Source organism: Hemitrygon akajei, chromosome 8 (genome assembly GCF_048418815.1).
Source record: "Hemitrygon akajei chromosome 8, sHemAka1.3, whole genome shotgun sequence".
Taxonomy (NCBI): Eukaryota; Metazoa; Chordata; class Chondrichthyes; order Myliobatiformes; family Dasyatidae; genus Hemitrygon; species Hemitrygon akajei.
The window spans coordinates 136,851,509-136,865,445 of NC_133131.1; the positions used below are offsets into that span (position 1 = coordinate 136,851,509).

Here is a 13,937-nt window from a genome sequence, read left to right on the forward strand (position 1 = left end):
ATCCAATATTCCACCCTATAATGAATCATGCCCCTTCGATGGGATTTGCAAATTAAAAGTTACTCATTTAATCTTGTGTCTTCATGTAAGGACAAACTAAACAGCTAGCCTACAGAGTTTAAAAACCTTTGTGCCTCAGCAGTTGAACGAAACCATTAGAAAGAACTGTTTTTAAGTGGGATTCTGTGACGAGCTGGATAGCGAAGGGAGGGTTTAAAACGTGAACATAACTTCTTTGAACTTAGCATGTTCCTGCATAACCTCAGGCGAGTAATCTTCAACAATTCTAATCTAGCCATCACAACAATCAAGCATGCCTCTGACGAGATTTGCATCTTAACAGTTCCTTTGTTTTAAATTTTATGTTACTGATCTTGGTCTCTCTCTGTTAGGAGTTCTAAACACAGGAGACCTGTGAAGTCAATCAATCATAGGCAAAGATGCCAAAATTTCCCGAAATAATTCTTGCAGAAAGTTTGCAAAGAATTCCATAGGATGATTACCTATGATTATTTCATCAAGACCCAGAACATGTAGGTTGTTCCTTTTACTTCTATTTTCTATGTTGATAATCTTCTGTCTTTTTGTTGGACATCGATTGCTTTTCGCAAAGTTTTTGCAATTCAACCACTTCTGTTTCCAGAGATGACAACATTGCTTCATTATTTTTTATACGTTTATCATGTTCATAAAGTGTTTGCTGAATAGAAGCTAATTTACCATCTATTTATTTAAATTCAGAGCTGAATTGTGGGTACTTCTCAGAGGCTCCTCATGTATGACTTCGTAGCAAATCCATGATATAATCCAAAGAAGCAGGGGAATCATCCTTTTTAGTACCTCTGCCACCCCTTGATGTAGCCATAATGAAAAAAAATCACACTTAAAAAGGAAATTACAAGACAGGTTCGAAATAATAAGATAATTAGAGTTGGAGCAAAGGGAGATTACTGCTATTCCATCAGCCACCACCAGGAAATCTGTAAGGCATTTCAAGCAAGATTCTGTTCAAAACTCTGTACAAAAACCATTTGAAATATTTGTGCTTTCCGCTGTCACCCAGAATTCAGTTAGAATGATGATAAAGGATACAAGTAACCAAATAAGGGAAAGTGACGATGTAATTCTTCACAACCTGGCATACACATCTGCATGTAGAAGAAGCCATAAGAATTACAGATTCAGGAAAGCATTTATTGCTTCTTCCCTTGGGCATCTCCAACAGCAGCTTAGATCAGCTGTAGATAGTGAAGTGGCTCAGACCAAAGCTGATGTTAAATTGATATTTGTGTTTTGTGGCAACGGTGTTTTATATCAAGGTATGTGCAAACAGCTTCTACAAATAGAACCGAGGTTCAGGGCACAGATCAATGAGATAGACAGGATGCTCCAACAATACACAGACATCAACTTAATGGAGTTAATAGAGAATGACTGTGATGACTTCACAAAACCAGACGTAGCACAGCCAATACTCTTTGGCATCCAAGTAGCAATAGTGACTCTTCTGAAGTTTTGGGGAATTGAGCCTGACATTGTCATTGGACACTCAGTTGGGGAAGTAGCTGCAGTATATTGTGCTGGAATACTTTCATTACAAGATGCTGTAAAGATGCTTTACCACAGAAGTGCTTTACAATCAACAGTAACAGGAGGGAAAATGTGGTGGTTAGTAATTTGCCTGTGAAAAAAGTGTCAGATAAGCTTGATTCCTATTCAGGGAGACTCTGCATTGCTGCATTCAATAGTCCCTCGCCATGCGCAGTGTCAGGAGATGCTGATGCAATAGACAAATTGCATACAGATTTACAGAGTTCATTTGGTGACAAAAATGTATTCCTTCACCTTCTGGATGTCCCTGCAGCATATCACAGTCATTTGATGGAACCAATTTTAAACCAAGTGGAAGAGAATATTACTGATTTACAGAAACATAAAACAAAAGTTAAAGTCATTTCCACTGTTACTGGAAAGTCGGTTGCAGGAATTGACTGTGTGACAGGGAAGTATTGGTCCAGAAACATAGAAAAACCTGTTCTTTCATTCTAACAAGTCATTAGAGCTGCTGTTGCAGAGGTAAAAGATGCTGTGTTTATTGAAATAGGACCTTGAAGGGCCTTACAGAGATACATTAAAGAAATTGTAGGAAATGGGGCTCAGGTTTTCCCTGCAGTGCAGCCACAAAGAGATTATGAAACCCTGTTTTCAGTTTTGTCAGGGCTTTTCCAAATGGGATATAATCCTAATTGGCAAAATATCTTTGAGGAATGTGAGATAGTTCCCACATTGTATCCGTGTTATAAGTTTGATCGCTCTAAGCTTAGCATTGACTTTGAAGATTTTAGGCATGGTGACAAAGAAGTGTCATCTATAGCTCATCCTCTTCTCAGTAGTTCAAGCAGAGATGGCAAGGAGTATGACTACAACCTCACACTAACAAAAGCACCGTACCTGTTGGAGCACAAGAACAACGGAGTGCCAATATTACCTGGCTCCATGCACGTTGAGCTTGCCTTAGCATCTACCTTGGCAAGTATTAAACCAAAGATACCCCTCAGGTTTTGCCAATTGAGTATTTCTTTCTTGAATCCCTGTATTGTGCAGCCAAACTCAACAGAGCTCAAGGTCCAACCTAACAGGAAGGACAAAGTGACTGAATTTACTGTTAGGACATCAATTGTTTCTTATGCAAAAGGAGAGGTTCAGCAAAACATGGACAGTAGTGCTGAAGAAACTATTCTTTCCTTACAACAAATTTTGCAAAGAGCCAATGAAAGGATAAAGGCAGAAGATCACTATGTAGATACATCCTCTGCGGGCTTTCAGCATGGTTCAGTATTCAGAAACCTTGGAGATGTGTTCTGCTCAGAAGAACTAGAAGAAACTATAACATGTTAAAGTACTGTTACAAAGGATGAACAGCTCTGATGGGCAGAAGGGTGCAAGGTTGCCCATGTCCCCCTCCCCTGGGAGAAGTACAAACCGTTACTGTTTCCAGGCTGCTAATGAGAGAGAAAGAGCTGGAACAAAACATACTGGGACTGGAACATTTGCTTCAGACAAGGGCGAGATAACACCGGGAGAGAGAGACCATATTATGACTCCTGTAAGACTCATGGCTCCGGAGAGGGCTGTTTACTTGGTACTATTCTGTTCATTAAAATTCCTCAGTGGACAGCCGGAGTGGGCTGGTTTGATGGGCTAAGTCATTCAAAACTGATTGACATCTGAGACCCCGTGAGTAGGGATAAAAGTGAGATCTGGGGAGACACCCCTCAGACATACCAAGAGACACACCAAGAGACACACTAGTGAGCACTGTTTAAGTGTTGGAACCCACGAGAAAAGTGTGGGGCATCGGAGACCGAACGAAGGATCGGTCAATTTTAACTCTCAGTTTTTATAGCGAGGCTGGTGGGGGCTTGTGTGTGTGTCCACCCTTGCCTGGGTGACGAGTCCACCATGGAGAACGGTCTAACTAAAGGACAGAGGGGTCATACCTGAATGGCCACAACAACACATCGACGGATCAAGAAAGTAAAGGAAGGTTTGAATGACTGTAGCTGTCACTGTTTGCTCGACCTTTCTCTCTCTCTCTCTCTCTCTCTTCCTCCAACGATTACAACAAAAGAACCAACAACTACCTCAGCCTACATGAACTGAACATTATACTTTCCCATGATAATTTCTTATCACCTAGACAACGATAGAGCTTGTTTATTATTGATTATTATTATACCCACACTTTTAGGTTTAGTATTGCTAACGTGTATTATCTGTATATTTGCATTGTTGATATTGATTTGTATATTTTTACTAATAAACACTGTTTTGAAAATAGTACCAGACTCCAACGGACACTTCTATCTTTGCTGGTAAGACACCCAGTTACGGGGTACGTAACAAATTGGGCCCTCGTCTCGAGATTTGTTACCAAATTGGGGGGACCAATGAATCGGGCTATAAGTCCATTATTTGATCTAGTTGCATGGGTAACCAGACGGGAAACCAGCAGAGATGGACATTGTCAAATTTTTAAAAGACCCGACTGCGGGGGCATTAGAGGTTGCCAGGAAGGCTGAATTGATGAATGTTGCGAAACGATTAAATCTCACAGAGGTGAAGTCGTCAATGAAAAAGTGGGAGATACAGAGGGCCATAGCCCAGTATTATATATCCAAGGATGTGTTCACACCTGATGCATTGGATCTGTTCCCTGAAAAGAAACCAGTTGTTGGGGTGGTTCAGTTAGAGTTGGAAAAATTAAGGTTGGACGCGGAACAGAAGAAAAGGGAGTATGAGCTCCAACTAAAGGAGTTAGAGGCGAAAAGGGAGCGGGAAAGAGCTGCCTGGGAGGCACAAAGGGAGAAAGAAAAGGCTGAAAGGGAGAAGGAAAAAGCTGAGTTAGAGAATCAGAGGGAGCATGAACTCCAGGTTAAAACAGCTGGAAGCAGTGGAGAAAGAGAAAGAGAGGCAACATGAGCTGGAAATAGAGAGGGTAAAGCAACAGGGAAAAGACCGAGAGGAAGGCTCAAGAGAGGAGATGTTTAATGTTAGTAGGGAGTTTAGGTTAGTACCTCCGTTCGAGGAGACAGATGTTGATAGTTACTTCTTGCATTTTGAAAAGGTGCCAGTGAATCAGAAGTGGCCCAGAGATCAGTGGGTGGCGTTGTTACAAAGTGCATTAAAAAGTAAGGCTCAATGGGCATATGCGGCATTGTCCATGGATGAGTCTGCGGATTATGAGGAAGTAAAAGAGGCTATTCTTCGGGCCTATGAGTTGGTACCTGAGGCATATAGACAAAAGTTCAGAGATTTAAAGAAACTGTGGAATCAGACGTATGCAGAGTTTGCCTATGAGAAGGGTGTGCTCTTGGATCACTGGTGTGCTGCAGAAAAGGTGGAGGAGGATTTCCATCGTGTCAGAGAGTTAATTCTGATTGAGGAATTTAAAGGTTGTGTTTTGGATAATATCAGGATGTATCTGAACGAGAAGCCGAATAAGTCTATATCGGAATTTGCCAGGTTCGCAGATGAATATGCCCTAACCCACAAGTCAAAGTTTTCCTTGAATAAGAGTTATCAGAAAGGCAGTAGGGACGGTAGAGAAAGTCCATCGGCTAAGGTCAAGAATAAGCCGGGAGCTAGTGGAAAAGGTGAGGAGGAGGAAAAGCAGGCTGGCAGGAAGGTTCCTGGCTTGACCTGTTATAATTGTGGAAAGGTCAGTCATATTGCATCTAAGTGCTTTGCTCCGAAGAAGGAGACAGGAAAAGGGAAAACGGCAGTCCCGACAGGGTGTATTGAGTCGATCAGCAAATCGACGAGGAAGGCAAAGGTAGATAGAGTACGAGAGGGGCGTGAGAAATTTATTTCAGAAGGAACGGTGTCTGTGAAAGGAGAAACCCCAGTTCCAGTGAGAATCTGGAGAGATACTGGAGCTGATCAGTCATTGATCCTAAGTAAGGTGCTAGATTTTGGTCCTGAGACTGGAGAGGTAGTTTTAAGAGGTATAGGAAAAGGAACAGAAGCTGTGCCTTTGCATGGGATCATTTTAAAATGTGACCTGGTATCTGGACCAGTCGAAGTAGGGGTGCGGTCAGAATTACCGAGAGACGGCGTGGACGTCCTTCTTGGTAATGATTTAGCAGGTGGTGACGTGTGTTCAGCAGTGAAATTAACGAGCAAGCCTGTGAGTGCTGAGGACACACCCCTGGATTCTAAGATCTATCCCGCATGCGTGATCACTTGCAGCATGTCGAGAAAGGCAGCTGAGAAAGAGGACAGTTTAAATGAGTCCAGTGTTGATTTGGCTGAGATGTTTTTACCGACCCTGTACCAAGAGGGGTTAGGGGATGGTAAAGTGGAGAATAGGGAGGTGAAAGAGAGTAAAGGAGAGGAGGTAGACCTACCCTTAGCCGAGAGAGAATGTATGGAGGCACAGAATAAAGATGAGAAACAGATAAGGCAGTTAGAAGGTCCAGGGTTGGACATGGATGATCTGTCTGGCTTGACAGAGCAGTTTGAAGTTGAAAAATTTAAATGTGTTCCCAATAATGATATAGGGGCAATCCAGGATGAAAAGGATGCCATTACCTTGAAGGAGTCTGCTGGGTTAGCGGATGAAATTGTTTTAACCCACAGGGTTGAGTTTACTCCGGATGGGAGTTGTCCAGAGAGTAACTGGGAGGATCAGGGGAACTTAGAATTTGAAAAAGGGACTGGTATGGAAAGCCTGGGAGAGGTAGATGTCCCGTTTGAGTGTGTTCAGGGTGTGAAGGGTGTGGAGTCACAGGGTAGTGAACCTAGTATTGAAACTCAGGAAAAGTCTGAGGTATCTGATTTAGTTGTAAAGGAATGCAGTCCTTTTGAGTCAGATGGACTTGGTTCAGTGAAGAAAGGGTTAACCTTGGTACCAGTGGAAAGTGAGAATTCTCAGTTGTTTGTGTTAGAAGGTGTGTTAAAAGTTAGTGAGGAGATAAAAGGTGGTGATGTGAATATTATTGAAGGAGAAGGGAAAAGTGATGTTCCTAAATTGAATAAAGAAAATTTAAAGTCTGAATTGGTTTTAGAAGCAGTAACCAGGCTGAAGGAACAATGGCTTGTTAACAAGGTGCCTGTGAATCAATTACAGTTTGTTTTGGAATGTAAAGGTAAACAACTCACTGATGTTATTCAAGGAGGTGATTTGGAGGGACAGAATCAAAAATGTTGTTTTGACAAAGAGGGATCACTTGCAGATGTTAAACTGAAAACTAATAGAATGAAGGGTCCTAAAGATAAGATTAATGACTTGCTCAAAAATAAAGAATTGTGTGGAAGTTCAGAAAATGGGCTAAGTTTGGAAAACATTGGTGATAAAATAACTCCTATGAAAGGAGTATGTGAAAGCCTATTCCACACTGGTGAGCAAGCTAACCATGTGAGAGTTAAGTGGAAAAGGGGCAAAGGTTGACAAAATGCCACTTTGAATAATAGGATCTGGTTTTGAGGGAATTTGACAAAACATGTAAATAATAAAGAAAACATCATGGAAGATTGACTGTTAAGTTTAAAAGTAAAATAAAGATTAGTATTTGCACAAACTTTCGTAATGTACTACAGTATAATTACACATGTATTAGTTCACATTTTGTAATATACACTTAAGCTAAGATCACAACCCTTTAGTTTTTTTTGCTGACGAAAAGGAATAAAATAGGTGGTTATTAAATTGGAGTATGATGCTACAAGAGTTTGATATTCAGATACACCATATTAAAGGAAGTGACAATGTAATAGCTGACTGTTTATCTGGATGCTAAGTGAAGGTATATCTGTATTGCTTTATAGTTAAGAACACTTCTGTTTTTTTTTTGCTAAACTCTGTAATCCTGTAAAATGCTGTACTAGTTAATTTTCCCATTTGGTGAAAATTCCTAGAAGGATGGGGGTGTTACGAAGGATGAACAGCTCTGATGGGCAGAAGAGTGCAAGGTTGCCCATGTCCCCCTCCCCTGGCAGAAGTACAAACCGTTACTGTTGCCAGGCTGCTAATGAGAGAGAAAGAGATGGAACAAAACATACTGGGACTGGAACATTTGCTTCAGACAAGGGAGAGATAACACCAGGGGAGAGAGACCATATTATGACTCCTGTAAGACTCACGGCTCCGGAGAGGGCTGTTTACTTGGTACTATTCTGTTCATTAAAATTCCTCAGTGGACAGCCGGAGTGGGCTGGTTTGATGGGCTAAGCCATTCAAAACTGATTGACATCTGAGATGCCGTGAGTAGGGATAAAAGTGAGGTCTGGGGAGACACCACTCAGACACACCAGGCAACGCACCAAGAGACACACTAGTGAGCACTGTTTAAGTGTTGGAACCCACGAGAAAGGTGTGGGGCATCGGAGACCGAACGAAGGATCGGTCAATTTTAACTCTCAGTTTTTATAGTGAGGCCGGTGGGGGCTTGTGTGTGTGTCCACCCTTGCCTGGGTGACGAGTCCACCATGGAAGAACGGTTTAGCTAAAGGACAGAGGGGTCATACCTGAATGGCCACAACAACACATCGACAGATCAAGAAAGTAAAGGAAGGTTTGAATAACTGTAGCTGTCACTGTTTGCTCGCCCTTTCTCTCTCTCTTTCTCCCTCTAACGGTTACAACAAAAGAACCAACAACTACCTCAGCCTACATGAACTGAACATTATACTTTCCCATGATAATTCCTTACCCCCTAGACAACGATAGAGCTTGTTTATTAGTGATTATTATTATACCCACACTTTTAGGTTTAGTATTGCTAACGTGTATTATCTGTATATTTGCATTGTTGATATTGATTTGTATATTTTTACTAATAAACACTGTTTTGAAAATAGTACCAGACTCCAACGGACACTTCTATCTTTGCTGGTAAGACTCCCAGTTACGGGGTACGTAACAGTACCAGATGAACTTGTCCCACAGATGCATGAGTTTTGCATTCATCCAGTTATCTTAGATTACTACATGCAAGCAGTTAGAATTCTGGCAATGAAAATGTCAAACATGAGGTCAGGGTTCCTAACTTCAAAGGTTTCAAAGGTACACTTAATGTCAGAGAAATGTATACAATATACATCCTGAAATGCTTTTTCTTCGCAACCATCCACAAAAACAGAGAAGTGCCCACAAAGAATGAATGACAGTTAAATGTTAGAACCCCAAAGTCCTCCCAGCTCTCCTCCCTCCCATGCATAAGCAACAAACTTCCTCCCCACACCAGCAAAAAAAAAACATTGGCACTCACTATTGAGTACTCAAGCATGCAGGAAAGCCTCTATAAAGACACAGACTCTCAGTACCCCAAAGACTACTCGTTCACCTGATATTCGACATACCACAGACTCTCTCTCTCTCCCTAATACAGGAGAAAGAGATGTCTCCATTTCACAGCGAGAGGGGAGATATAACTAACAACTAGCTGGTTTATGATGTTAAAAGTCTGTTGCATCGCTTTTTCTGAGCTCTGTGCCCAAAGATATCACATCTCTGGGCACACAGCCTTAGATCTTCCGACACCCATGACACTGACCTTTGATACACCTGTCTCCAGGGCCATTACCTACGAAGGCAAGCAAAGCTCTTAGGCTGAGGCCTTGGTGTGTCAAAAAATGGCCAGTCAAGAAACCCCGAGAACGGGTCCCATTCCCACAAAGAACCGTAGTCAGAGTGTCACTCCAGGTCAGGGTCTTCAAAAGAACTCTAAGAGGGAAAAATAGAGATATTAAAGATAGAAATAGTGTTGTTTCCAAAGATGTAAGCAAAGTAGTCACCATTAGGAGCCATTGACTCTCCTAAGCTCCTCCTTCCACTGGGAGTTTGGTGGTATGTCAACCAATACAACAGGAAATGATAATAGTCATGAGAACCTGTAAAAATACTACTGAATTTTATTAAGTTTCTGGGGCCTTTACAGATAGAAAGGGCATGGTAATTGCTGAAATAAAAAATGTCAGAACTACATTCCTTGGATTAATTCCACATTAATTCCACAGGATTTAATGACATTTCCTATGAAAATACTTGGGAGGAAATTGATCACCTTGCCAAAGAAGTAGATAGTTGTTCTACACCAAAATCATTAGTACTTGCTGATAACACTGGGATTGCTAAAGGTCTTCAAAAGCACCTGTATAGGCAGTCCTTTTCTGTTCCTTACCAGGATCCAGAGGCCTTGATGGATAGAGAAGTCAGACAGATTTTGCTACAGTACAATGTGACTGATTTGAACAACAGTGCTCAGTCAGGATGGACTGGAGAATTCATCTAGTGAAGCATTACATGTTGAACAGTGGAATAAGAAATGTATGGCCATGTTAAGACTACAGATCACTGAACAGTCTGCAGGATTTAGAGGAACATATGTGTTGACAGATTGCAGACTGCTGCAAGAAACATAAGTTTCTTATAGTAGGTGGTTTTAACTTTTCATATATTGACTGGGAGTCCCATATTGTAGATGGAGTTTGTCAAATGTGCCTGTTTCCCTCTCAGCCCTAACCTCCTGCCTTCTCCATGAATCCCTTCATGACTTGATGAATCAACAATCTATCAGCCTCTGCTTAGATTCTTGATTAGTCAGGGCATCATCTGTTAGTGCATGTTAACATCATAACTAACATCATAGGCATGTTAGTGCTACTCATCAGGTCTAATAAGAATTATGGCTGTATTACTGCCTTTTTGTTAGTTGAAATGTGGCTTAACTCAGGCATACCAGAAAACTTTGTTCAAATGCCAGGATACCAGCTATTTAGACATGCAAAAAAGCTGGATGAACTCAGCAGGTCGGGCAGCATCTGTTGAAAGGAGCAGTCAACGTTTCGGGCCGAGACTCTTTGTCAGGACGCTGAACTCTTCTTCCGTCGCTTATGTCTCCGAGCCTACTACTTTAACAACGATTCCCCTCCCCCTATTGATGACCCCTTCTCCCGTCTTCAACCCTTCTCTTCCTCCAGGACACCCCCATCCAGCTTTTTGTACGTCTTGATTTGACCACAGCATCTGCAGTATTCTTTGTGTTTACCAGCTATTTAGAGTGGATTGTAATAGTGGGCTATGCTGTAAGTCATGTGGTAGTGGCTTGTGCATGTCTATAAATAACACATGGTGCAGGGATGTGTCCATCATCCTTTCAGTTTCCTCTGCTGACCTACAAGTCTTTTCATTCATTCTTTCATGTTGCTGACGTGTTTCCCACAATTTCATCTGGCTGCATGTTCCAGGCACTGCTCTTCGTGTAAAATCTTTTACTCTGCAGAAAACCACCAGCTACCATGACTCACAGCTGCCCTGTGTATAGATACAGTAAGATGTTACCCTAAGGGTCCCACAGATATGGATCTTGCCCTTCCTCTAACTGCTGTTACGAAGGATGAACAACTCTGATGGGCAGAAGGGTGCAGAGTCACCAATCCCCCCCCCTTTTTTGGAGAATCGCAAATCGCTACTATTTCGATGCTGTTATCAAGGAAGTAAGAGAGACAAAGGAAAGCTGCCAGGGCAGTTGTTATTGATAACAGCTCATAAAAGTTAATGAGAGAGAGACACAGCTAACAAAAGAGGAGCGGAACCATTGATTACTGCTATTGTCTTTTGGAGAAGGATTGTTTACTTGGTACTGTTCTATTCATTGAAATCCCTCAGGGGGCAACCAGAGTGGGCTGGTTTGATGGGTTACATCATCCCAACCTGATTGACACCTGAGACCCCGTGAGTGGGGATAAAAGTGAGGTCTGGATTAACACCCCTCAGACGCACCAGGAGAAACGCTAGTGAGCATCAGAACCCCCACGAGACAGGGTGGGAGACCGGAGACCGAACGAAGGGTCGGTAAATTTTAACTCACAGTGTTTTGTAGCGAGACCATTGGGGGCTGGTGTGTGTGTCCACCCTTGCCTGGGTGATGAGTCCACCACGGAAGAACGGTCTAGCTAAAGGACGGAGGGGTCATACGTGAATGACCACAACAACAACACATTGACGGATCAAAATCGTAAAGGAAGGTTGGCAAGATAATAGCTGTTACTGTTCACACGTTTTCTCTCTCTCTCTCTCTCTCTCTCTCTCTCTCTCTCCAACAATTGCAACACATCGACAAACAACTACCGCAGCCTGCATGAACTGAACTGAACTTTATATTTCCATCTGACAATTCATTATCCCCTAGACAACGATAGAGCTTGTTTCATTAGTGATTATTATTATACCCGCACTTTTAGGTTTAGTATTGCTAACGTATATTCTCTGTATATTTGCATTGATATTATTTTGTATATTTTTGCTAATAAATGTTGTTGAAAATAGTATCACCAGACTCCAACGGACACTTCTATCTTTGCTGGTAAGACACCCAGTTACGGGGTATGTAACACTGCCAAAATATTGTGCAGCATGTGCAACAGCCAGAGTGCAGACTTCCTGAAGCCCTACTGGTCATGTTTGACAAATCTTTCTTTTCTTTTTCAATCTTTTTATTAGTATTAATAATATTATGAACAAAATACAATTGATATATTAATAAAGGGATTACAAACATACAAATTCCCATTACACATGAAAGAATACATAAGCAATGATTACAGTATAAATAAGTTTTCCCAAAACATGAACCATACAGTATATGTATGAACAAGGTAAATCTAGATATTTCATAATATATAATATAAAAAAAAGAAAAAAAATATATTTGCAAAATTGACTAAACTACTAATCTAATATCTAAAGAAGAAAAAAAAAGAAGCAAAAAAAGAAAAAAAAAGTTTGACAAATCTTATTGAATTTTTTGAAGAGGTTACTAGGAAAGTTGACGAGGGTACAGCAGTGGATGTTGTCTATATGGACTTCAGTAAGGCCTTTGACAAGGTTCCGCATGGAAGGTTAGTTAGGAAGGTTTAATGGTTAGGTATTAATATTGAAGTAGTAAAATGGATTCTACAGTGGCTGGATGGGAGATGCCAGAGAGTAGTGGTGGATAACTGTTTGTCAGTTTGGGGGCCGATGACTAGTGGTGTGCCTCAGGGATCTGTACTGGGCCCAATGTTGTTTGTCATATACATTAATGATCTGGATGATGGGGTGGTAAATTGGATTATGCAGATGATACTAAGATAGGAGGCATTGCGGATAATGAAGTAGGTTTTCAAAGCTTGCAGAGTGATTTAGGCCTGTTAGAAGAGTGGGCTGAAAGTTGGCAGATGGAGTTTAATGCTGATAAGTGTGAGGTGCTACATTTTGGTAGGACTAATCAAACTAGGACATACATGGTAAATGGTAGGGCATTGAGGAATGCAGTAGAACAGAGTGATCTAGGAATAATGGTGCATAGCTCCCTGAAGGTGGAATCTCATGTGGATAGGATGGTGAAGGAAGCTTTTGGTATGCTGGCCTTTATAAATCAGAGCATTGAGTATAGGAATTGGGATGTAATGTTAAAATTGTACAAGGCATTGGTGAGGCCAAATTTGGAGTATTGTGTACAGTTCTGGTCACCGAATTATAGGAAAGATATCAACAAATTAGAGAGAGTACAGAGGAGATTTACTAGAATGTTACCTGGGTTTCAACACCTAAGTGACAGAGAAAGGTTGAACTCTTTATTCTTTGGAGCGTAGAAGGTTGAGGGGGGACTTGATAGAGGTATTTAAAATTATGAGGGGGATAGATAGAGTTGACATGGATAAGCTTTTTCCATTGAGAGTAGAGTTAAGGGGCAAAAGTTTAGGGGTAACACGAGGGGGAATTTCTTTACACAGAGTGGTAGCTGTGTGGAACGAGCTTCCAGTAGAAGTGGTAGAGGCAGGTTCGATATTGTCATTTAAAGTAAAATTGGATAGGTATATGGACAGGAAAGGAATAGAGGGTTATGGGCTGAGTGCAGGTAGGTGGGACTAGGTGAGAGTAAGTGTTCGGCACGGACTAGAAGGGCTGAGATGGCCTGTTTCCGTGCTGAAATTGTTCTATGGTTATATGGTTATGGTTCACAATAAGCCAACAAGTGGAACAAAGAAAGCAAGACAACAAATTTAGCACCAAGTTTCTCCAAAGTTTACTGGGGAAAACCAACAAAGCTCCTGTAAAGAAAATCATTTGCAAAACCAAAACTATAAAGCAGCAAGATTACAAACAAGAGAAAATCTGCAGATGCTGCAAATCTGTGCAATAAATACAAAATGCTGGAGGAGCTTAGCAGGCCAGCATTTTGTGTGAAGTAGCAAGATTAATTGTTTAGACTCCAAATCCTTGGCCCTCAATATAATGATATATTTTTCCTAATATCAAAAGATTAAAATATTAGCTTTATTTGTTACATGTATATTGAAACATCAAAATATACAGTGAAATGTATCATTTTGCATCAACGATCAAGACAGTCTGAGGATATACTTGGGGTAGCCTGCCAGTGATGTCATAC

General features: G+C 41.2%; 1 pseudogene; it reads left to right on the forward strand.

Annotated features, from left to right (window-relative positions):
• The window catches only part of LOC140732541 (uncharacterized), a 78,463-nt pseudogene extending 68,669 nt beyond the window's left edge, over positions 1–9,794 (forward strand).
• The last annotated feature ends 4,143 nt before the right edge of the window (positions 9,795–13,937 follow it).